Source organism: Vicugna pacos, unplaced genomic scaffold, assembly GCF_048564905.1.
Source record: "Vicugna pacos unplaced genomic scaffold, VicPac4 scaffold_105, whole genome shotgun sequence".
Lineage (NCBI taxonomy): Eukaryota > Metazoa > Chordata > Mammalia > Artiodactyla > Camelidae > Vicugna > Vicugna pacos.
Genome location: NW_027328785.1, coordinates 946,760 through 973,563, shown reverse-complemented (window position 1 = coordinate 973,563; position 26,804 = coordinate 946,760). Strand labels below are relative to the sequence as shown.

At 41.4% G+C, this 26,804-nt stretch overlaps 1 long non-coding RNA gene across 1 annotated transcript in view; it reads left to right on the top strand.

Annotated features, from left to right (window-relative positions):
• LOC140694845 (uncharacterized) overlaps window positions 1-25,587 on the top strand; it is a 53,886-nt gene extending 28,299 nt beyond the window's left edge. Inside the window, exons 4-5 of the long non-coding RNA XR_012070489.1 lie at window positions 12,318-12,415; window positions 25,328-25,587. This is a non-coding gene — a long non-coding RNA (uncharacterized lncRNA). The remainder of the gene's footprint in view (window positions 1-12,317; window positions 12,416-25,327) is intronic.
• The last annotated feature ends 1,217 nt before the right edge of the window (window positions 25,588-26,804 follow it).

The following is a 26,804-nucleotide window of genomic DNA, read 5'->3' as shown; positions in this document are numbered from 1 at the left end:
GAGCTCTTTGCCTCCACTGACAGCAGTATCTATAGCAAAAAGCTGGGCTGCCACCTGCGTTTCCTTGTAAACATCCGAGTAGCCACAGCAATGGCCTCATGAGCGATGGTGTGCCCAAGGAAGCGCTGTGTGGGACAGAGGGAGGAGTGCCGGGTTCAGACACTGGGAGGGCAGGCAGGCAGTGAGGACATCTGTGCAGCGCAGGCACCATGGAACTGAGCCAAAGGGAGACGAGTTTTGGAGCAGGAAGCCTGGGCAGTGCCGTGTTGTTCGTAAGAAGATCCTGGGCTCTGGATCCAAGAAGTCATTGGCTTGATTCCTGATCCCAACCCTCATCTTGGGCAAATGTTTGAAGCTTTCTGTGCCTCTGTTTCTTGGTGTCCCAATTGGGGACAAAAGTAGCAATTACCTCTGAGAGTCAGGAGCGCCTTTATAGATGTCATTTCATTACGCTCACAGCAGCCCACGAGCACTGTGCTAGGTCCCCCGTTTTACACGTGGCAGACGAGTAACTTTTAATCAGTAATCACGCAGCTAATAATGGTCATAATCAGCATTTGAATTTGATCCCTGTGTCCAGACTATTTCTATTCTCACTCAGTATTACTGGAAAACTAGTAACGTCAGAACAAACACTGCTGGGAAGTGGGTGCTTGAAACATGTTTGTCGTCTTCACCATTGGGGAGTGTTGAGTTCACATTCCTCACTGCCCGTCCGAGGCCCCCTGCGTCTCCGCTTGCCCCTGGTGGGGTCTGCAGGGCTCTAGGCAGCTTCTCCTTGTTCTCTACCCCCAAGACTCTCTGCTCTCTGCAGGATGATTCTCAACCCTGACTGCTCGGTAGAGCTAATGTCTAAAAACAAAAAAAGGTGGGGAGGGTACGGCTCAGTGTTAGAGCATGTGCTTAGCATGAAAGAGGTCCTGGGTTCAATTCCCAGTACCTCAATTAAAATAAATAAATCTAACAATCCCCCCCAAATAGGAAAACAGTGTTTAAAAAACAATAAAGAGTACAAAGGCCCCACTCCAGGCTGTGGTGCACTATTTTTTAAAGGCTCCCAGATGCTTCCCATATGCAGGAGGGTGAGAGCTATCCCTTTACACCTCTTGTGAGCTTGTCCACTCACACCCGTTAGCCTCTTGAAACAGGAAAACTACTTGGCTCGGCCTAGAATTTCTCCCGATTTCTAGACTCTTATTTGCCTACTGCACATCTCTCCTGGAGCCCACAGGCACCCAGCCAGAACTGAATCAGTTGTCTGCTCTCATGACTTGCCCCTCTTCCTGCCCTTCTTTTTTTGTTTAACATTTTTTATTGATTTATAATCATTTTACAGTGTTGTGTCAAATTCCAGTGTTCAGCACAATTTTTCAGTCATTCATGGACATATACACACTCATTGGCACATTTTTTTCTCTGTGATTTATCATAACATTTTGTGTATATTTCCCCGTGCTATACAGTGTAATCTTGTTTATCTATTCTACAATTTTGAAATCCCAGTCTATCCCTTCCCACCCTCTAACCCCCTGGTAACCACAAGTCTGTATTCTCTGTCCATGAGTCTATTTCTGTCCTGTATTTATGCTTTGTTTTTGTTTGTTTGTTTGTTTTTGTTTTTTAGATTCCACATATGAGCGATCTCATATGGTAATTTTCTTTCTCTTTTTGGCTTACTTCACTTAAAATGACATTCTCCAGGAGCATCCATGTTGCTGCAAATGGCATTATGTTGTCGGTTTTTATGGCTGAGTAGTATTCCATTGTATAAATATACCACATCTTCTTTATCCAGTCACCTGTTGATGGACATTTAGGCTGTTTCCATGTTTTGGCTATTGTAAATAGTGCTGCTATGAACATTGGAGTGCAGGTGTCATCCTGAAGTAGATTTCCTTCTGGGTACAAGCCCAGAAGTGGGATTCCTGGGTCATATATAAGTCTATTACTAGTCTTTTGAGGAATCTCCACACTGTTTTCCATAGTGGCTGCACAAAACTGCATTCCCACCAGCAGTGTAGGAGGGTTCCCCTTTCTCCACAGCCTCTCCAGCATTTGTCATTTGTGGATTTTTGAATGACGGCCATTCTGACTGGTGTGAGGTGATACCTCATTGTAGTTTTGATTTGCATTTCTCTCATAATTAGTGATATTGAACATTTTTTAATGTGCTTTTTGATCATTTGTATGTCTTCCTTGGAGAATTGCTTGTTTAGGTCTTCTGCCCATTTTTGGATTGGGTTGTTTATTTTTTACTTATTGAGTCATATGAGCTGCTTATATATTTTGGAGATCAAGCCTTTGTTGGTTTCACTTGCAAAAATTTTCTCCCATTCCGTAGGTTTACTTCTTGTTTTATTTCTGGTTTCCTTTGCTCTGCAGAAGCTTGTAAGTTTCATTAGGTCCCATTTGTTTATTCTTGCTTTTATTTCTTCTAGGAGAAAATTTTTGCAATGTATGTCAGATAATGTTTTGCCTATGTTTTCCTCTAGGAGGTTCTTGCCCTTCTTATTTCACAGAATGGCACTATTATTTAGACACTGCCAAAGCCAGAAAGCTGGCCGGCATCTTTGACCTCTTCCTGCCCTTCCATCACACCTGTGGCCAATCCATCCACCTGCTGAAATGTTTTCTTCTCTCTCCTCCTGGCAGGGCCTCAGCAGGCCTTCACATGAACCTGCCAATAGTCCTCCCTGCCTCTATCTTGTCTCTTTCTAGATCACTTTGCATGTCTCCTCTACCTTGGAGGCACACAGAGTCCTTTGTGATGTACACCTGTGATCTCTCCACCTGGTTGCCTCATCTGCCTCCCACACCCTGTGCTCGCTTCTAGACTATTTACAGTTCCTGGAAAGGACCTTGCTTTGTTTGGTCTCCCTCCTTTGCATGCGCAGCTCCCCAGGGAGAAATGGCCTTAACATTATACCTTCACCTGATCACTTCTAGGGCATCTCAGAACTCAGCACAGTGGTTCCCTTCTCTGGGAGAGCCTTGGCTACAGTTCCGGCTCTCTGCCCTGAGCACCCTCTGCTGACTGTTAACCAAGCCCTCTTAACACGCCTCCTCAGCCATCACTTCACTGTGAGTCCTGTGCACCTAGGAGCTCCCGGAAGCAGGGACTGTGTCTTTTTCCTCTTTATTCTCAGAGCATTGTAGAGACTCAGATACAATGGTGGAGGGAACAGTGGTTATTCTGCAATTTCTCTAGAGTTGGGGCCTACTGGTAACAGTCTGGTGGGAAGAAGGGCTTAGGGAATTTACCCTGAAGCCACATTTTCAATTAACATTTCATGTTGTTTTTGTCTGCTATTTAAAGTTACGAGTCTTAAAACAGAATGACGATTTCTAAAAATTACTTTACCGATGATTGAGGAAAATGGCAGTTTTCCATATTTAAGAATATTATTTTAAGTTTGTGTGACTGTGGTGGTGGAAAATAGAAATGCAGGGGCTACTAAAGCATTCTCATCCCCTTCCCCACCCTCAGGTCCTTTGGACAGAAGAGACAGAGGAATGTGAGGAGAAGGCTTGGAGGGTGGACAGTGCAGTGCTTTAAAATTGTGACAGTTACTTGTGCTTTTTTTAACTTTTTTTTAATGGAGGTAATGGGGCTTGAACCCAGGACCTTGTACATGCTTAGCACGTGCTCTACCACTGAGCTATACCCACCCTTCCCCCCGATATTTGTGTTTTTAGTGGGCATAATGTGCTGGTAGCAGGTACTTTAGCATCAGACACAGTCACCTGCCTCTGATCATCACGTTAATACCTTTCCCCTGAGCTAGAGAGCTAGTCTGTTCCCAAAAGTTCAATAAATTATCTACATTTTCTTTTTTCTTAAACAAAAGGTATTAACTCATTTTTTTTAGTATCGCCTATAAATATAATGTGATTTTATTAACCATTTACCAAAGTGTTAAGTGTAATAAATATTAAGTACAGATTTCTGAAGCATCAGTCATCACTGAAGATCCACATTCTGCTGTTCTCTCGCTCTGTTAGTCACCTTACTTTTGGAGTTCTGAAAGCAGCGCCAGGCAGAACTTGAGTACAAATGGGACACGGTTGAGCAGGAAGAACAAGTCCGACCAGAATAGGAGGCGCGGTGTCCCCACGTGGAGATAGATGAGATTACCCAGGAAAAGCGGGTGATGTTTAGATACACTTTAGTCTGTTTACTTCTGGACTTGTCAGCCTTGGCTGCATGTTGGAATCACCAGGGGACCTTAAAAAATGTTGGTGCCTGGATTCCACCACTGCAAACTCTGATGGTACTTAGTGGCCTGGGGTGCATTCTGGCATAGGGAAGTTTTTAAAGCTCCTCTGGTTATTCTAATGTGCAGCCAAGGTGAAGGAGCACTGCCTGGAATGGTGGACACAGAAGAGAAGTGAGGCCCTTCCTTCATAATAACAGTAAAAAGGGGGAAAAGAAAAAGACTGGTATAAGTGTATAAGAAAAGAGGCATTGATTTGTATCCTTTCATAACACCAATAAAAAAATGCAAAATATAAATTAGCTGCAATAACATAGATGTAGAAGGAAAGACAAATTGGTTTTTATAGTTGACTCCCATTTTTTCACATGTGGCCTTGTTTTCATCGTAGACTAAGTGCCCCTTTGTCTTGAACTAAGTCCCGGTCACTGCTCCCCCTTCCTGTTGGGATGTGCACAAAGAAGCATGGCTCTCATCCTAAAGTCAGGGAAAGGGTAGAAGAAGCAGGGAAACATTTGTTGAGGTGCCATCAGTGTTTGAGCAGTGTTTGAGCTAGTCATTTTACATAATTGAAAATATAAATTTATTGCTGCCACTCCTGCTGCAAAATTAAAAAAATAAAACTGTATATCTTTGTATCAACATTCTAGAGCTATGAAAAGATGATTTTTGAGTCATTTGTATTATTGCTTCTTTCCATCAGCTGAGATAATTTAGAGCTGTTTGTTCTTGCAGTCAGCAGGAGCAGGACAGAAGGTTATGAGCATGAATAACTCTTGGAAAAAATGCTTTTATTAGGAGCATCTGAAAATGTCTCCAAATATAGATTTAATAAATGAATCACAGATCTACAGAATGTTGGCACTGAAAAGATATGGAGAGAGCAGGTCAAAATCCTCTTTTATAAATGGAAAAAAATGAGATTCAGCTACCAATAGAAAGTGACATTTATCTTTTACAATGTAATAAGCTTCTAATAATCCCCATTATGAATAGCTCCCATTGTTTACAACTGAAGATGGGGGTAAAAGCATATGTTGGTGAAAGACTGTACATTCAGAGATGAAAGCTGAATCTTAGACAAAATTAGATGTTCATAATGCTTTTGAGTCCTGAAAAACAAAAACTTATCATATTGGCAGCATACAAAAAATACTGAAGAAAAGTTTTTGGTCATTTAAACTGCCAAGTTTAAATTTAAAATTGCCAGCTAATTAGTTTAAATTTTCATTGGAACATGCTTGTTGAAAAATTGAAGATGAAGACTCATTTAACTTTATCGTTCTTCCTTATTTAAAAAATTGCCTTTTTTTTTTAGTTTTTTTTTTTGAAGTATTTTACTTTACTTGCGAAAGCATGCTCCATTGTTTAGAGAGGCCAGCGTTGTGGTAGTGAGATCTTGGGAATGAATTTGCCTAAATTCATATTTGAACACAGCAGCTTGCTTCCTGAGTGATCTTGGACAACTTAACTTCTCTGTGCCATAGTTTCCTATAAAATAAGAATAAGAGAGCTGCTTCTCCATGACAGTGGTAAGGACGGGTTGAAGTAATGTACAGAATCTACTTGGAAGGCTTCCTGGCACAGAGGAAGGGCCATGTACTTAGTTACAGCTATTATTATACTATATCTGGTTTTATAATCCAGTTAAATCTTGAGTCTAACTGATTTCATCTCTTAAAAAATTCTAAATATAAACTCTAAAATGGAAACTCTTAAACTTCATAGTTGTAGCTAATTAACACATAAAGCTCAACCAAGAAACACACAATGGAGACCAGTTAGCTGCAGACACCTGTGACTCTTTCTGTCCTGCACAGACTCTAAGCTGTCACTAACTTCACTTCTGAAATCAAAGGCAAGCTAAGGAATAGAGCTTTAAATCTTGGCCTTGTCAAGTGCTCAGACCATGGCAGGGAAACAGTTTACTCTTCACATGTGCATTTTCAAAAAATAGTATTAAAACGAACACTGTACATATTTTGTTGTGTGTTTGACATCGGTTAACAGAAAAGAAAAGAAAAAAAAAACAGGAAAAAAACCCATGCATTTACAAACAAGGAGGCAATGTCTGAAAATTAATATTTTTTTTATGTTTAGGATTTAGTGACCAGTTAGGAGAAATAGCATTTCATTGGTGTAATCCCTTGATTGACTAAACTTGTTTTTTTAATAAGGAAGAAGAGCGTGTTCCATTTACCACCTGGGGAAAGTGTATACATATAACCCTTTGTGCAAGTGCTCTTTTTCTGGGTAAGAACCTGCCACAGACTTTTAAAATCTAATGTGAAATGCTGAGAAAACTGAAAGTCAAGTTGGGAACTATGTAGTCTCATAGAGAAAACTTTTTCCAGAGAAAATCTGAGCCAACGCAGGGCGCCACTCTGGAGGTTCCACAGTCTCTTCTGCACACAGTGCTTCCCCCAATTCTTTTCACCTCATTTGTTCAAATCAGATCAGTGGTTTAGGATTCTCCAGGGTCTGATTAAGAGACCAGATGGAGGCATTAAGATTTCTAAAATTTTCCAAGTGTAACAACCTAGGTAAAATGTCCAAGAATAGCCTAACTAAAGGATAGTAGGAACTATCAAAAAATAAAAGTAAACTACTGAAAGATATAAAAGATGCTTTAATCACATGATTCTAGATTAAAAGATCATATCTCCAAAATATCAGAAGTTATAAAATTCATTTGGGTTTATTGTGAATAAAATCATATTAGCAATATAATAATTAATAAGATAATGAGAGTTTTACTAGTTCAAGAATAGCCAGATTAGAAAATAGGGCAGGAAGTCCAGATATGGGCTCTGATATAAATAATAATTTACTATAAGAGATGGAAGGCATTACAAATCAGGGAGATAAATAAAGGTTATTCAGTGAATGGAACACTTGTTAGCTACTTGGGGGGAAAAGAAAAGATTGAAATCATACAGTGAACCATATATTATGATAAATTCCAGAAACATTTAAAAAGTAACACAAATAGAAAAAAAACTAGAAATAAATATGGATGAGTATACAACCTCTAGATGAACAGTAAGTTTCAGAGGAAATTATACAAAGATTTCCATGCATCAGAAGCATCCTAATTTTAAACAAAACACCAGAGGATGTTATTTGTTTACAAATCCGACAAGGGGCTAATTCCTTCAATACATAGAGAGTTCAGATCACTTCAAATGTAACATCAAAATATCTCAGGAGCGTAGAAGGCAGAGAAGATGAACACACATTCACAAAGGAAAAAATAGATGTCACACTTCAATGGTAATTCACTCAGTGCACATCAAAATGAAATAGTTTTCCACCTCTCAAGTGACACAGCTCTGTTTATGAGGATGAAATGTCAGTGATCACCAATCCCATGCCTAGGTTACTGGATAATTTTTGTGAAGTATGTTTGATTTACAATGCTGTGTTAATTTCTGGTGTACTCCTCAAGCCTTCTTAGAAAGCAGTCTGACAGTTGATATCAAGAGTCAAAAATATTCATATGTTTTAATCCACTAATTCAGCTTTGAAAAAATTTAATCAGGAATTATTTCAAAATGGCAGGGAAAAGTCATTATGGATGCAAGTCACAGACATACTTTTATATGTATATATATATATATAAAATCTCAGCCAAAATATTCTTCCAACTCTTCACAAAGTAGAATAGTATGCAGCCATGAAAAAGTGTGTCCATGAAAATATTTTATGACATGTCAAAGTGTTATGCTTATGATAGATTTGAGAATAAAATTAATATATAAAATGATTTGTAATATACAAACAATGCACCGTTCTGAAGAAATTATGTCTATAGGTCAAAGCATTATTCTTATTTTATTTTTTATTCATTTTCAGAGTTGGAGTCTTTTGATTGTAGGTGACAAAATCAATCTCCAGTGTGTTTAAACAACAACCAAAAAATGGGGATGCATGGGATTTATTGGTTCCTGTAAATGAAAACCTCAGGTCTGAGGTCTGGCTTCAGTCAAGGAGAGATACTCTAGCCCAGATGATGTCAAGGGCTGCTTTTGTCCTGTCTTCATTCTGTGTCCAAAGATGTCTCAGCATGTTGCTTTTAGGCACGCAGCATCCCAGATCATCCATCCAAACAAAGACAGGTCTCTTTTGGCAGCTTCCTCTCTTAATGGAGGAAGCTTATGGTTCACATGGGCACCAGTATGTATCTCTTCACATAATAGTGGCTCTTCCTGGGTTATTTGCCAATTCTCCGATCATGTGAGAGGCCAATACTATGAGGGGTATTATTTGTCTTAAACCAACTGAGATCTACTTCTGGTGCTTCAGAAAGAGTGGGTCAATCGAGGTTAAATCACAGGACTATAAACAAAATAGAGGTTACTTATCCTAAAGCAAGTTCTGGGTCCTCTTCTAAGACTGGGGACAGATCCAGGACAGCAGTTCTGTCCACTACTGAGTACTTTCAAATTTTCTTTAATGAGCAAGTGTTAAATTTATGATCAGAAAAGATGATAAATTAGAAGAAACTTGAGGAAGGAGAATGGAAAGCTTTCCTGTTTCTTAAGAAATATTGAACCCATTAAGTGCTTGGAAGAAAAATGGAAATGTGTCAAGTTTGTAAAAGTTCTGAAATGAATTAGAATTGATTTTACAGACCATGTAGGAGACAGTGCTATACAGTTAGTGTGTCTTTGGGTTCTTTGAGTATTTCAGTACTTTCACTGAATAGTTGCTTGATTTGGGGCAAATTGCATCATCTCCACGTGGCTGTATTTCCTCATCTGTAAAAGAGATATAATATTACCTTCCCCACAGGGTGATTGTGAGGATTTTGAAAAATAGATGTGTGCTGAAGCAATAGTAAGCATTTAAGGATTCTTAACTATTATGTTTACTTAATACATAATTAAAAAATTATTATGTAGACTTTTAAAAATGCATAGTATTTAAATGGCCTATATGTGCTGTACAAGAGAGGAAGGCTTAATATACCTTCTATAATACATTTTTCTCAGCCTTAACTAATTTTCACATTTAATCACACACACACCAAAAAGTTATTCCTTTCACAAGCATGAAGATTTAACTGAAGAAAAGGATGATGAAAGAGAGTAGAGGAGAAAATAAAATGCTTTCTCTACAATCTGATGGCTTAAAAACTAAGTAAAACACCTTTTTAAGACTTTGGTCACCATATTTGTAGCTAATACTTAGGTAGAGTTTTTCACATGCCTGCGGTTAATGTTCCAATTGTATTCACAATTAGTAAATAATTGATTCATCATAATAGTCCTATAAATTGCTATTGTTATTCCCCCATTATATGGGTGAGATTGAAGCCACAAGAGGTTAAGAAATTTGCACAAGGCCCCACAGCTAGCATCGGGAGCTGGGATCCAGATGCAGGAGTGTGGCTCCAGGAGGGGCTTGTAAGCACTCCCTCTGCTCTCCCCTGCAGGTGCAAGCCAGCCGCCCGCTGCTGTAAATAACATGATGTGGTTCACTTAGTCCTGAAATTCACATTCTTTGTAGCTTTCTCTCTGGGGCAGCCATCAGGAGCAGACAGGGACACTGAGTACATGCTTCTGGACTATGACCAAGAAGGTACATGGAAGGAAAACTGTTTAAAAATGGGATCTTTAATGCGCATTCTTCAGTGGCCAGAAAGAAACCTGCCTAGTGAGGAACTGAAACCCTTTTAGCCACGAGAAATTATGCTTCAGACACCCCCGCTGCCCTTGGGTCCACACAGTCAGAACTACAGTGGATCAGGGACATGAATCTTGTGCAAATGCAGGGAGTAGGAATACCTGCCATTTTAAGATCTCAAGGAGTATGAAAAGCATGTGAAGCTTTCATCAGCAGAGACCTGCTGTCACTTCCACTGTTTCCCTCAGGGCATGTCCATAGCTTCACTGGTTCTATTCAGAATGAAGACGACAGCTAGCACCTGCTGAACCCTGAATCAGTGATAGGTTCCCCCTTGAAAGGAAGCATATCCCCTTCATGGGTTACAACTAGTTCATAACCTAAGTAATTCTACAGATGTAGAAGGGATACTTTCATTTGTTCTGCTATCACAGACTTCCCTCCAAAAGAACATGCCACCAGTTGCCCCATTTTCACCCATTAAAATATACTTAATAGGCTTTCTTCTTTAGTGCAGTTTTAGGTTTACAGAAAAATTCACAGAAAGTGGAGTTCCCATATATTCCCTATGCCCTACACACAGCTGCTACTGCTGCCAGCGTGTTACATTAGTGGATGCACTCATTCTTTTTGACATCTTTCATTCCTCCTCCACTAAAATTTAACATGCCTGATATTCACGTCTCTTATGGCATTTACGTGCTATTTATATCATTTCTCACGTTTATGTGAAGTTTACAACACATGCATGTTTTCTGTTTAAGCTGGGTTGGGGGCAAGTTTTCTGTGTAAAAATACGATCATTAGTGAGTCTCATGCTGCTGGGTTTTTGGGTTGTCAGGTCCTGTTGACCATTGCTTCAGTTATTGGGATCATTGTCTACGGACTTTCAGTGTTCATTGTATTTCCTGCAAAACTTCCCAAGAACCTGAGTGGAACAGACCCAATCCAAAAGTACCTGACTGTGCAGGTGGGCCACGCCCATCACTGGTTCCCTCATCAGTTTTATCATCTTCATGACCCTGAAAGCCATATATGAGAAAGTGACAGTCATGATGACTGACTCTGGTAAGCTCCTCCTGCAGCTGAGATAATTTCTACACAAGTTTTAGAACCAGGTCAAAACAGAGATTATCTTTTAGGCACTTCAATTGCAGTACATTACACTCTTTAGTTAACTTCAAGTGTAAACGTATTTTCTCTAGCCTATATGAGAAGTGAATTAGCTCCATTTTTGCATTAGTAAAAGGGACAAAGGTCCCTTTAGAATGTCCAAGCTCTGTGTAAATATGTCAGTGTTTAATAATAATTTCAATTATATTAGATAATGTACCCTATTGTTGAAAGTAAATAGTCTCTGTATTGCAAATAAGTGGAAGAGGGTTGTGGTTCCAGAGGCAGATTTGCTTGCCCGTTACGGAGAGGACAATTAATCACACTGTTATGTGTCTTTCCCCCATGCTGTTCCTGTTAGTGTAGCTCCATTCTCATCAGCTGCGGCTTCTATAATAAATGTTTCTTCTCTCTGGCTTGTATCCCACCCAGCAGCTTAGCGGCCTAAGTTAAGTGCTTCCCACACGTTGCATGTGGCTGGGTGGTTCTCCCAGTGGTCTGCTCAGTGGTCATCTTCTGAAAATACTAAGACCAATTCAAATTTTGAACTAGGAGGATGACCGTTTTATGTTCCCCAAATGTTTCTAGCAAGTTGCCCCGTGTTTTGTTTTTCTCCTTCAATAGTCCTACCTTACTGCTGTTCAGGGAGACAAGAGAATATTATTTAGCAGGATGTTGAGAAGTAGCTTTCTTTCAAATTACACCTGACAGAGGACAGTTCTTGCCCATTGGATACTGTTGTGCTTATAAATTTTAAGGAACGGATGACTTTTTTTTTTTTGCCTTGTGGGATATTGCGTTCTTAGTGGGAGAAACTCTTACAACAGTGTGTACAGTTGGAATTAACATAGTGGATATGTTAAGAAATTCAAAACAGCTGATATGAAAACAGTGTGAATTGTGTATATATATATGTATACATATTTATTGGGTTAACTCATGTATCCGTGGCTTTGATTAGGGTCTCAAAGCCGTTCACAGTTTTACAGACTTACCTTTTCTTTATTCTAGCTGCAGAGCTCCCAAGGACCAGACTGACTATGAGAACAACCCAGCCATGAAGGTTTTCTTGTTCCATTTTGTCAACTACTACTCCTCGTGTTTCTACATCACATTCTTTAAGGGCAGATTTGTGACTTATCCATGAGATCTGATGTATTCCCTGTAAAAATACAGAAATGAAGAGGTGTGAATACAGCTTTGTGTTCTGACAGTCTAACCTGTTTCAGGTTTTCTCTTAGTTGCCCAATGAAGAGTGTCTTTACTCTTTGTTCCTTAGATTCTTTTAGGCATAAAATAATGACTTTATTTCATGTTAGAGCTATCTAAAATTTAAATGAGATTTTCTTTCTAATATTCCAGTGTGACCCAAGTGGCTGTCTCCTTGAACTGATGGCACAGCTGACTATAATCATGGGAGGACAGTCCATCTGGAATAACATACAAAAGGTGTTACTTCCGTGAGTACTCAGTCATGTGATCTTGGGGTGAGAACGGCCCACCGACCCACGTCATTTTCCTGCGTGCCCATCTCTAAAACTGGGGAGACTCTCTGCTTAGTAATGTTCTCCAGATAAGATGATCCAGCCAACAGTATAAACGTACCTGTTGTTTAATAATTATATTTAAATACCTTCCTTTTTATGTTTAACATAAATCCTCAAGTGCTATAGTCTCTGCTTATTAGCCCACCACTGGGGACTGATTGATCAGAGCCCATTGAGAGATGGCCCTTTCTGGGGCCATGAACTAAGTTTTCCCACAACTTCCTGCAAATTTCTCCTCCTTTTATATATGCATTTAAAAATCCATAACAGGAATTTGTTGAGTGCCTAGTATGTGCTAGTCACTGTATTAAATGTTGTACATATATGTATGTGTGCGTGTGTGTGTGTGTGTACAATTTAATCACCCAAACAATCCTTATTCTTATCTTCCTTTTGCAAATGAAGATCCTGTGGCTTAAAGAGGGTAACTGATTTGCTCAAGCTCTCATTGCCAATAAGAGTCCACTGTGGGACTCAGATGTAAGACCCTGTCTCTCAGAATCCATGTTCTTCTAAGAACAGAGAATCCCTTGGGGTCCTAAGGCACAGGGTTACATAATGTTTTAAGAGACACTTGTCTAAAATAATAGCAACAGAGGTTTTGACTTACTGTTCTCTTCCTAAAAATGAGAAAAGCAGATGTTAGCAAAGGTCACACTGTCTTTTTGATTTTCACATAAGCCCAATCCCACATCAAAGTGGACAGTCCAGTGTTACCTGCAATTTCTGAACATTTCAAGGAGCTTACTGTATTCGCTTTCTGTTGCTGTTTTAACTAGTATCCCCAAATATCATGGTAGTAGGAAGAAAAAAGAAAAAGTCTCCTCTAAACAACACAAATATAACCTTGTAGTTTTCTTGAATGCAGAAGCCTGCTGAAGTCAAAGTGTTGGCACGGCTGTTTCTGAAGGCCTCAGGGGAACCTGTATCTTTGACTTTGAGGCTTCCAGAGGCCACCTGCGTCTCTTGGCCTGTGACCACTTTTCTCTATCTCAAGGTCAGCATGGTTGTGTGCCTCTGACACTGATCCTGTGATAACATCTCCTTTCCCCTCTCCCCTCTTCTGCCTCCTTCTTCCTCCTTTAACCACCCTGGTGATTACACTGGGCCCACATCTATAATCCAGGTGATCTCTCTTAGAGTCGACTGGTTAGCAACCTTAACCACATCTGCAACCATAGGCCCCCTTTGCCAGGGAATCTGACCTCTTCCTATGTTCTGGGGATAAGGACATAGACATATTGTGGCGGAACATTTTTCTGCCTACCACACTAAACTTTTTAAGATAATTTCTGGCTTTGAGTTTCTGTTCTCATGAAACTGTTGATCTCTCTTCTGTCTTGCCTTCCACACCAGCATTCTGTTCCTGGCCAACGTAACTGCAGAGCCCTCCCCTCTCTGTGGTGTCCCCCAAAACCACTTACACAAGCAGATCTTACTGTTGTTTGGAGCATGGGGGAGAAACTCAAACAACTTGAATTTTGAAATAAAAAACCTCCATCATTTTAAAATCTTCCATGCCACTATAAAAAATTTATTTTTTTAACTTCTTTCTTTAATTTTTAAACTATTTTAAACTTTGTAACTTTTTTTAAACTTTACTTTTTTTCTTATAATCCTTCATTTTAGATTCCAGAAAACTGCTCTTCTGCCCACCGCATCCAAGTTCCCTTTCATTGTTTCTCCTCCCTTCCCTAACCTTCCTTCTCTTACCCTTATTACCAAGTTTCTGTCCATTCTCTTTATAGAGCAGTTAAATTATTTTTTCTTTCTTTCTTTCTTTCTGTTTTTGCAGAGTGAACACCTTTGCGTGTCAGTGTGTCCTCCCACATTTCTTCATAATGGCTTCAACTTTCAGCTTCAGTATGGATTACTGGGGTCTGTCTCGAAACAAAGGCATTTCCCTTGTCCCCCAGCTCACCACGCCCCTCAAAAAAAAAATTCTGATCTTCGCTGTGAAATGAATCTTCTTTTTCCCTACTGTGCAGTAGACGACACTTACCCTGAGCTCACAGTCAGATATTTCCAGAGGAGTAAAAGTAGGTCATGTGCAAATAATACTACTTTTCTCTGTGAAAAGATATAGGGTCAGATAGAGGAAATACTTAACTCAGATTACTCAAAAGCATTTCCTGAAGGAAATAAGTAAATTATTTAACACTAAATTTTGTTGAATCTGGTTATCCGTGAGCTATTTTTACCAATCAAGAAGGATATATTTCCTAAACTGATACTGAGCAATTCATGTGAAATGAAACTTGCTCACATGAGCTAGTTTAAAGTAAAGGATGCATTATAGTATCTGTGGTCTATTTATACCTTCGCTTAAGTAAGCACACTGTTCTAGGTTCCAGTGAGCTGAACTTTGCCTCCATGTATTTCTACTATGGGCTAAAATATTTAGGGAATTTATTTTGAATTATGATTCCCTTTTTTGAAAACCAGGAATTCTGAATTGTAGCCAAGTTCGAGGGTGGCTTGTGTTTTCCTCACTGCCTCTTCTCTTTGTTTAAGTGCAGTTTCATTCTTAATTTTTCATATAAAATCCTAACATACCAAAGATCTATCAATTACTCTTGCTGCACCAAAGCTATACCCATCCTCAAAAATACATAGGAAGGGAAAAGAAAACTTATCAAAATTAGCGACTATTTTCATGCTATTCAAATATGTCTAAAGGAACATAATGAAATGAATTTCACTATATCTCACCTGCCTCCACCCCCCCCAATCCCATGTGGGTTTCTTGAGTAGGAATCTGGGAGTAAATGAAGAAGGAGAGTGATGCCGTGATCCAGGCTCCCTCTGGGGTCTCCCCAGCACTTGGATCGGCACCTGGTATAACGTAGGTCTCAGTCCAAGCCAGCTGAGTGAGTGAGTGACTCACAGGCATCGAATGCGTAACATCAGTGAATTAACAGCATTCTTTGTAGGACTCAGAGAATAAGCTGAGTGCCCTGTGGCCTTCCCAGCCTCACATACTATTTTGATGTTGGGGTCATTTCTGGGAATGTTATTCTGTACTGGACCAAAGGCTAGTACAATTCCAGGGTTAAGCAAATTTCCTAGGGAAATTTTATGATAAAATATTTAGAAAAATAGTTAAATGCCCAAAATGACATAGCATTGTCCTTTGGTGTTTAGATAATGTATGGCTGTAATTTTCTTACTTTATATGTTTTCTACATTTTCCACTGTGTGTATGCACTACTATATAATAAGAAAAAGCAAATGTTTAAAAGAGAAAATCTCTCTTCTCCAGATATGATTTGGTTAGAGGATGAGTCAGAGAAATATAATAAGAGAATCTTAAATACATGTGTCCATAATTCACTCTTTAAATTCAGGAACAGGAAACTCAGGAATGAAATAGATTAAGAGAATCAAAGATACTTGTATTCAAGATTAGCAAGTAGGAGTGTCCTCAACAGAAATGGTGATAATCTATAATTCAGGGATTAAATGTGATAATAAAGGTAAAAAGACAACATGAAGTAGAAAATGCCACGTGGCAAGCACAGTGTAAAGGGCAATTTACTATGATTATGCCAATATGTGTGGTCAATTCCCAAGCAAATGATTGTGTAACCCCTGCTAGAGGAAGAAAGCTTCCAGCATTGGCTGGAGAAGGGGGAGGATCCAGTGTCTGTATTTTTTTAAATGTCTAGAGGTGCGTCTCATGTGCAAATTGATATTCCTGCACGAGAACCTTAAACCAACAGAAAACCCAAAAGACCGTGGACAATGATAGGTAGACGAGAGCCCAAGCTTTTCTGCCACAGATGAGTGGTTCCACTCAGGAAGACTGAGCAAGAGGCTCAGAGTCTTAGCTAAGGACAAGCAAGTCGGGACTTCTAATACGACCTAATGCCATCGACAGGGGAGGGCATTTCAGCACAAGAAGGGAGCGCCAGGTGATTTAACATGGAAGTTTCACCCTGGATCCATACCGTGATAGATTTGGGTCCCGGAGGGTAAAAGCCCTGCTTCCCTGTGGCATGGACCGGATTCCACAAGAGGCTGAGACAGGAAGTATGAGGCAGAGAAAAATTCCCCCAGGAGAATCCCGAGTCTGGGTGCCAGGGAGGGTGATGGACGAGCGTGGTCCCAGCGCCACCCGCACCGCAGGGTTCCGAGTGGCTGTGGAGCTGCGCGCCCCCGGCCGGACCTCAGACCTGCCTGCAGCGCTCTGGGCTGCGGCCTGGGGAGCGGCTTCAGCAGCAGGCTGGCCCCGTCATTCTCGTAGGTGCTGCAGTGACCCCCAACCCTGTGGCCACGGTGATCCCAAGCCAAAGGTCTAAGTGACTTCAACCCTATTTACAGGTGACCACAGCCGGTTAGCCAGTGCTGCTCAAAAGGACGATCCCCCATGGGGTTTTGATGTGTCAGGGGGGTTGCTAATACCTGGCCTGCTTTGAATCATTTCATCCTGACAGCAGCCTGGGCAGTTGAAGTTTCATCTCTCAATTTTATTTCAACTTTTTTTGTTGGAAGTATAGTTGGTTTACAATATTGTGTTAATTCTTGCTGTACAGCATAGTGATTCATATATATATATATATATTCCTTGTCATATACTTTTCCACTATAGGCTATTAAAAGTTATTGAGTGTAGTTCCCTGTGCTATACAGAAGGATCTTGTTGTTTGAAACAAAAATTACTAAACAAAGTAACAAAGTAAGCAGACTAAACCTAGCCATGTATATGACACAGTTGAGTTTATCTCAGGATTTAAATGTGGTTTTGATCTCCAGGATCTCTTTATCAAATTATCATATGTAAAGTGCCTGTGGAACACTTCTCAGAAATATGTTTTAAAATCATAAGATTTAGAGAATAAAGAAGGAAGATAATTATACTGGAAAGCAGATATCAAAATATAGAAATGGGCATTTGTGATACAGTAATATCTGAATTATTGGAAGAATGTGTTGAATAAGAGGATCCAGTGGTGGGTCTACTAACCGCAACATTCTGCCATAGCAGTGAGTGTAAGTCATCTTCTGAGATCTGCAACAGTTGCATTTTGAATGTAAATAAAGTTAAACAAAAAATAAGCCATGAAGTGTGGATTCAGATTCAGGGGTATCTCGAGTCCATATCCCCAGCACTTCCCAGTGCTCCCTGCTCTTCCCCTAATGTCATTGAAAGAAGTGGGGAAAGTTTGTGAAGCGAAGGGCAAGTTCCATTGCAAAGAAATCTCGTAGCAAACCTGGGAGCATGGCCAGTGAAAGCTTAATGCTGAGATTAGAGGCCATGGGAAACCAAGAAGAGGCAGCTCTTTACAAGTCACATCATATGCTCTGTGTGTGTCTACGTGTGTATGCATACAGACGTGTGGGCATGTATGATGTATACACCTGCCTTTCATGTGAAGCCGCCTCACTGTCCAAATTTGAAATCCATCCAAACGTGCAGTGCAGTCAGTCGAAGCTCAGCCAGACGCTAAGTTGTCTGTTGTTGCTCTGTCTCTTCTGCTGAACTCCACGAGTAAACCACGCGCCAGCTGTTGCTTTCAGGGACAACAGCTCTGTAGGCTACAGGTCCATGCCTTGTTTCACTGCCAACTCTGATTTCCTTTCAGGAAAAATTGCCATTTGAAAAAGGGGAAAGCATTCAGTTGGCCCACAAGCCTCTGAGTGAGGAAAAAACATAACGTTAGAGACAGCTCTGTGGGACAGCATCCAGAAGGGGGCAGAGCACTGGGCTGCGAGTCGAGGCTGTGTTTCTTTCAAGCTCTGCACTGAATTTGAGGTGGCATGCCACTTCTCTGGCCCTTGATTTGTTCAGCTTAAATTAGGGTCTTGGACCTGTTCTATCCAACGTTAGAGTATCACTTTTTTGCTCGGTGGCCCTCCATGGCTCCGCAATTCCTTCAGAGGGAAAAATGCCCACATCCTCATGGCAGCCTCTAAGGCTCCACCCCCAAAACCACCACTTATTTCCTATTCACTGTGGCCCACACCAGTCTCCATGCTGTCTTTCCAGCGTGAGAGACCTCCAGGCCTGTAATCACTGTTCCCTCTGCCCCTCCTCTGCCCACCCCTTTGTTTTCTTCTTTGCCTTATTCAAAGGTCACTGCCCCATCCCCACTCCTCCCTAGAACACATTCCTCACCCTCCTTTATTTTCCTTCACAGCACTTATCACCGGCTCACAGACCCTGTATTTCTGTCTTTTACTTATTTTCTGTGAGATTTTCAGACTGGAAAGGCCATGGTGGATAATAGCATAGAAATGGGGGTAAAAAAGACAAATGAGGGAAGGCATCTTCTAAAACCTAAAATGCCCACCTGAAAAGGAGGTAGGAGATAAAGTAGCAGTAGTCGTTACAATTTTGGTAAACCCAAGGTACGTGGTCAGGACTAGTTTTCACAATTTTTGAGGGTAGGGAGGCAGCAATAAAAAGAAATTTATCCTGAAAACAAGAAATTAAATTCTTGGGAAGATGATGTGTTCAGCTTGAAATGTCAGTAATACTTTTATGACCTTGGTCTGATAATATCCTGCCTTATAATTTGATCTGTTTGACAGCTGGGTCATTAATCTAATGGTGCCACAGTTCCAGAAGCAGGACAGACCACCCCACGATGGGAATGGGACAACCGTCTGTATCCCATGGGCAAACTGGGGTTATTTTATGAATACCCTGAAATGAGTAAGTCATCAGTGGAGATTTCTGTGCTGTTGGTTATACTAGTATATGCTTTGGGTCTCAGAAGCATCGGTTACCGAGCCAAACAATGACCTAGCATATCGACAAGGAGCCCACTTTTCTCCATTAGATGCAATTATGCAGTCAGGCTTTCAAATAGGGTGCCTGTGTGTATCTTTGTCAATATTTATGTTGTACAAAGCTGAATGTTTACTGCCAAGGAATGAAATGGAATACTCATTCAGATACGTCTCCACCATTGATTCTCAGATCCTTCTGGTCATGTCGTCTGAGGATGAACTCAGAACCGTTACTAGATGTGACTCAGCTAGGGCTGTAGCCCGTGTGGCACAGCTGCTGGCTGATATCCTTCTAAACAGAGTCATGTGAGCCAGCCGGCCTGTGCAGAAAGCCTGCAAGGGCATCCTGCCTCATTGCAGCAAGGTTCACAGGGTCACCCCTTCCACATCTCACACCTGCCTTTGATATGGTTTCTGCCTGATTTCTTGAGTGACCTCATGGCACATCACTGGCTTGAATTCAAGATGAATTTGCTGATCTGGAGTATCGGTAGAGCACACATCCCCTCCTTCTCCAATGTCTTTGTCCATTTCTGTACATTTGCTTGGGCTCGGTTTCTCTTTGGTTGAACTTGGTTTTGAGCTCTCAGTTGCCTTTAAATTGTTGCATCTCAAAATAGATTTCCATAGGAAACGTTATCTTTTCTATTATGCATGGCGCACTTTTATCTACTAGAAGGCTGATGAAGTGCACGTTTTGTATCTGAGCCCTTTCAGCTCACCACTGCCTTGAAGTAGTTTTTTTTTTTTTTTAAGCTTAGGAGACAAGAAAGGATTTGGGTCAACAGGCTTTGCATTTATGCATGCGGGTTCATGTCTACAAAGGCACCCCTTTGTGCTTCCTGTTTATAAGTCTACAGATAGAGGGAGTTTACTTTTTCCTAAATTACATTCTCCCTACATAACAGGATGGAGTAACAGCTATTCTAGAGAGATTGTTCAGATTTATTTGTTTTCCTATTATCTAAATAATCCCTGACGAATTAGAAAATTCAATCCATTTCTGAGAGTAGGCAGTCTGTTTTTCTGTGTTCAACGCTGGAGTGAAACTTATATTGTGTTCTTTTCATTCATGGGAGGTAGAATTTCCAAGTGCTTTTTGAATTATTTTTGTTCCTCTAAAATAAATTGCCTTTGGTGGTGATCTCCTGACCTCAGTTTCCTCCTCCCAGTTTTTCCCATGATCATTAATGTCACCCCACCTGCCTTTTTAGTTATGCCTCTTAGCTGCTGAAGGGGAACAGCTACTGACAGATGACCCTGGAGCCCTCCACCTGAGCTTCGTTAGGCCTCGCACCCAGCCACCAACCCTAGTCTCCTTCGCCTGAAGTATCTTTCTCTGCTTTTCTGCCTGGAAGGACTCTTGCCAAGCCTTGGCAGGGACCCCTCCACTTTTTAGAGATTATCTGCTCTCCTGTCTAGGCATGAATTGCACTTGATTCTTGTCTTGATGGTGCATGATCGTGTCCGTGTCCATTGTGCTCCGTGGCTGGACTGATCCTGTTGGAGGCTGTAGTCAGGCTTTTCATCCTCCGGTCATTGTCTGGAGCACCACAGCCTGGACCCTGGGCCTCATACGTGTTTAAGTGACTTGAGCTTGGAGTTTCAGCACACTCACATAAAACTATTAGATGAGTTGGCGGTAATATTGCCCCCAAGGGCCCCACAAGGTTCTATATGGCATATGGCTTTTTCTGAGTGAAATTTCTCTTTTATTTGTTTTAGTGAATTCCCCACTGTCCTTTGAGATTATTAGAGTAATCCTGAGTTGTTAACCACAATAGCTCTCCCCACACCAGCGAAAGATCCTGCTGTCTGAGAACTCAGACATGGGACATAAGAGAAATAATCTATCAGTCTTAAAATCTGGAAGCCATAAGATACCATTTTGTACTTAGAGCACCCACAGCACAAACACCAGTCTCTCAAAAATTTGACGCTGCCTTCCCAGAGGGCGGGCGCCATAAGTGAAATGCTGTGAGGGATGAAGTGAGAGCTCTTTGTCTCTGGTACTGCCTTTTCCACCCTTGCTGTGTTAACTTGATCTTCCCTTCATATATTATGTTCTCCATTTAATTTATTGCAGTTAATATCAGTTGTTCTTCAACATCTCCTTGCACCCGAACCGTCCATTCCCTCTCTCTCCAGTGCTATCCCACCCACGCCTCTCCTGTGCTCTCCAGGACCAGGCCTGTCTCCCCCACGCCCTCACCTCTGTTCTGTCTGCCCACCACCTGCACTGACATTTCCTTAACTCTGCAGAATGAACTTCCCAAAATGGCAGCTGAGTAACTGGGGGGGATTGTAGACCTCTTATCTCTTTACCGATTCATTCGTTTATCTATCCAAAAAACACTGAGCACCTGCTATGCCAAACACTGTATCAGCTGCTGGGGAGACCAAGACAGATAAGACTTGGTGTCTGCACTCCCCAGGCCAGGCGAGACTTGGCGAGTAGTTGATGGATTGCTAACCAGGTGAACACAAATTGGACTTCCTAGAGCTAGAAATATTTGAACTGAATTTTGAAAGGTGAAAGGAAGTTAGCTCTCTAATGTGTGGTAGAGGGAGTGGACACTTCATGCAGAGAGGTAGAGACATAAGTGTACACGGCATGAACTGGCTTGGCTAGAGTGAAGAACAACAAGTAGGGCTAGAACAAAGGATCCATAGGTGGGAATATCAGGTGCACATGGCCTCTGTCACGATGGGCCTTGTGTGCTTAGACTTGAATGTATCCTTAATGAAACAGGTATATATTGGAATATTTGTAAGTAAGAGAATTGCATAATGTTTATGTTGAAGAATATCTGGTTATTCTAGCAGCAGAATGGAAGATACTATTTTTGGGAGAGGCCCATATTTTGGGGGGAAAGGATGTTTTGGGAACAATCCAGGTAACCCAGACAACAAGTGTCACATGCCTGCAGAGAGGCCCTGGGCAGAGGAAGAGGGACATGGGCGGCAGAAGTGATGACTGCTGCAGTAGGACTGCAGGGCTGGGGCGGTGGGCCACAGAGCTGCTGAGGTGACTTTCCAGTGACCCATCTTGAAAGAGGATCTGCAGGGGCAGTGTAAGGGGAAGAGCTGATTTCGAGATGGTTCTGTGTGTGGCAGTTTGAGTGCAAAGTGTCTATGGGACATCTGAGGGGTGATGTCTGTTGTTAAGCTGGATTCACCAGTCAGGAGCTCAGAGGAGCTGTGGGTGAGGCCGTGGGGGCGATTCAGTCCTGCCAGGTGGAGGACTGAAGAAGAGGCCCTGGGGAAAAGGGCCATGAACATGGCAAATGGGAGACAAGAAATCCACCAGGAGAAAGAACAGTAGAGCAGTTGGGAGAAAGCTAGTTGAGGCAACACAGAGAAGGCTGTAACCTGGCTTAAGAGGGATTTGAACACTGACTAAAGGGAGCATAGTGAGAAACTGGGGGTGTGTGGGGCAAAAAAGCAAGGGCTAAATCCCACCTTTAATTGCCGAGACTGGGGAAAGGGAGGAGGAGGACTAAGGTAGCCTGTAAAAAACAGATCTGTGTGTATCTGTGTGTGTGCATATGTGCACACACACTTTTCTGCCTGGGCTTTTTAAATTTATTTAAGTAAAACAAAAATTAAGGGGGGAAAACATTCCACTGAGAGGAAAATATTTGTCCACGGCAAAAGCTACCTGGTAATCAAATAAACAGGAGCTGAAAATGCCCACTGGTTTGAAACACGCAGCCGCCGGCAGTGCAACTCCTGTCTCAGTGCCACGGTGAGGGCCGTGGGGGATGCAGGGCTCCGAGCCCTGGAGGAGACATCAGCGCTGGCACTTCTCCAAGAAACTGGACTTTAAAGGGAAGAAGAGAGAGTAGAAAGTATCAGAGAGCAACACAGGGCCGTGAGAGGGTTGGGAGAGGGTTAGTTTTGTTTTACAGTGGGCGTTTCTGGCCTTGATGAGTTCCTAGGCCTTTGCTGTTATTGGTCTTTGTTCCAAAAGCTTTTTAGAATGTTCTTCTCGTTTGAATATCTGAACAGATTAAATCATGTTGGGTTATTTCTGGTATTTTATTTTTTAATTAATAAATTATCTGGAATTTATTTTAATATCAAAAGTGGGGACACTGTGCCAGGTCTTCCAATGATTTAGCTAATTACTCCAGTACTTGAATCCACTGATGTGAAGTGTCAGTTTTATAATATTACTAAAATCTCAAAAATATCCACGTCTATTCTTGAAATGCATTGTATTACATTCATACTCTCAGTGCACTATTTCTATACTTTTTCCACGACCATAGATTAATGCCTCCTAGAGTTGGTCCTATTTAATCTTTTTCCAGAATATCCCTAATACTGCAAATTCAAACTTCCCTCCTCATTATTTTATTTGTATATTTGTGTATATTTCTGGAAGAACAATACGATCACCTTTCAGATGTTTTTCTTAAATCCATTTTGGATTATTAACTAAATTTGCATTCAGATTCTAAATTTACTTTGGAGAAATAATGTTCTATGTCCCCCAAGCTTGAGTCTGCCCAATGAAGAGTATGGTGCATTCTACTGCTCATTCAATCATCATATTTTTTTTCTTTTTTTTAAGTCATTTATCAGAATCATCTTAACATTTTTAATTAATTTATTTCTGAATAGTCTGTGCCTTTGTTGTCATTATAAATGATATCTTTTCTGGGTTTTTAACTGGGTTGATTGCTAATAAACTCCTAATTTCTGGCAATGAGAAGGAGATCTGACAGTGTGGGGCACTCTTTCCAATATGGTGACTGTGAGCAGTGTGTTTCCTTAGGATGTCCACTTGCCAATTTGCCAGTGGCTGCACCCACTCCACACATTTCTGCTACTTACCTGCCCCCTGTAGGCAGATGAGTTCATGTAGGGTTAGGTGGGTTTTGGACACTGATACTGACATCACTGCTGCCACGCTGCTGACACTCTGGCATCACTAACTCTGGTTCTTGCTCTCTGACCTCCCTGAATATGACAGCTCCTTTTGGGCTGTGGACCTACTGCATCTTTCCAGCACTGTCGGCTTTTATGCAACACATCCCTGCCTCTCAGATCAGAAGCAAATGTCAGCTCCTCCTACCCATCCACCCCATCCACGGTCTTGCCGTTCCTGGCCAGAGTGGTCCCTACCCCTTGACTGATCAGTAACACTAAAGGGACTTTAAATTTGCCTCTCATCCTCTGTCTTAGTTACATACCTGTGCTAGTTTACTTTAAAGGTCTGCCAGTTAGGAGGGGAGGGTCTAAAAGTCTTTTAGATCTCTGGCCTTATCATTTCTAACTGCTCCCCCACCCCATGGAACAGCTTACCGCAGATCTCTGCTGCCCCATCTGTAGCAATGCCCTGTAAACTACAGACAGAGAGAAAAGAACTTCTAAGCCACCACCATAACTTTGACTTCCTGTGACCACACAGATCATAGAAATATCAAGATAAAAATTCCTGAAGAAGGATATTTTGCTTAGGAAGACACTTTATTTGCATACCTTTCTGTGACTTGTAATAACTTCATAGACTCTCTGAATGTGCTGCACTCACCTTCCCAGACTCAAGGGAGCTTGCTCACTTGCCTATTTTCAGTGCATTTCCTCCAACATTCTCTATGCAGAGCTTTCCCAAAAGTACATTCCTTATTCCTATTTAAATTGTTAGATAAATCCACAATATTCTTTTTTTAATCCTCAATTACAAATTATCTTTCAAGATTGCATTATTTCAACACTGAGAGTGAATAATATGCTTCAAGATTCCCAAGTTTATTACGAGCAAATAACTATGGTTGGTTGAAGATTTTTAAGTATGTTATTCCTACTAAGGGTATATACGTGAAAGAAACAGTTTGTAATAAGTCTTCTTCCCAGAGATATTATATTTGCCTTTTGTTTGGATTCTTTCACTGTTAAACATTATCATTACCATGAATGTGTTTTCTCTTTGGGATTTAGTTCACCATTTGCCCCCCTCTCTTTACAGGAGTAAAGGAATTGATGTTGTCTTTCCATCCGTCCACCACTGCATGTTATGTGTCCATCCCTTAAACAGGTATTCAGTTTGGGTTCACCACATTATCTGTTGCCTCTTTCCAGTGGCCCATCTGTTGGCTCTGGAGAACAATATATTGGAAATCAGACTCGGTACGTGGAAACTTGACTACAAAGTATAGACGCATGGTGCCAGAAAAAGCCCAGAACATCACAGCGTGGCAGTCAACCATGAAAGTAACAGCAATTCTGGCTGTGGTGGACCAGCGTGAGTAAAAAGGCTTCATTGGGTGAAGACTTAGAAGAGTCCAAAAATGCATTGGCGTTGCTTCCTAAGGAATCCAGTGATGGGTATTGTTTAATATGAGAGGGAGATGCTAACACTATCATCGTTATAAACAACATAGTTGTTGTAATTGTTATTATTTTTTATATAATTTCTTTATAATAAATATTTGTGACTTACAAGACCCTTACAGAGGCAGTTGTTAAGAAGTGTGGCCATTATACTGTTACAGAAGAGTTAATTCAGTAGAAGTATGGTAATACTATTAATGAGTACTCTTTTGATCCTCACATGAATATAAAGGTTACCCAGGAGTGCTTGTATAATGGAGATAGAAATCAATCCATTTAAGAGTTTGTAGAACCTAAAATAACAGCAGTCATTCCACCATATTTGACTTCGTGTGTGTGTTGGAGGTGGGGAAACAGAGTCCACATATTTTCTGAGGGCACATGTGTTCCCAGGCTGGGGGATATCGGCTAAAAACCTCCGCTGCCCATAGAGAGGCACACGCCAATACTTGGCTTAGAGCCCAACCCCCACATTCCCTGTAAGACCGGCCTAGGAAAACACTCAGGGAAGACAAGCTAAGGGATTCTATTAGAACCCAGAAGCTGCTATCAGTTGGAGGAACTTCCCCACACTCAGTATTCCGGAAAAAAGCCTTGTGTGGGGGGAAGCTGGGGAGACCAACAGAAGGCAGAAGGCTGGGGGCACACTTGTTTCCCGTTATGTAGATGTCCGCTAATTACCTCGAGAGTCAATCAGGGGGCACTCGCAGCTACTTGAATTCCAAGCCCAGCCAACAGCTTTCCCTCGCAGCCCGGCGTAGGAAAATACAAAGGGAAGACACGCTAATGGATTCTATTTGAACCCAGGGGCAGCTGTCAGATGGAGGAGCCTGTCAACCCTCAGGATAACAGAGCACGACTTCGTGTGTGTGCTGGAGGTAAGAAAACAGAGTACACGCATCTTTCTGGGGGCACAGTTATTCCCAGGTTGGGGGATGTAAGTTAAATACCTCCACCTCCCATGGAGAGGCACACGCTAATACTAGGTTTTAGAGCCCAACCCCCACTTTCGCTCAAAGCCCGGTGTAGGAAAACACTCTTGCAAGTCAAGCTAAGGGATACTATTAGATCCCAGGTGCTGCTGTCAGTTGGAGGAGCATCTCCACAGTCAGAATATCAGAACACTACTTCGTGTGTGTGCTGGATGTGCGGAAACATAGTCCCCCCATATTTCAGGGGGCACAGGTATTATCAGGTTGAGGGTTGTAGATTAAACACCTCCATT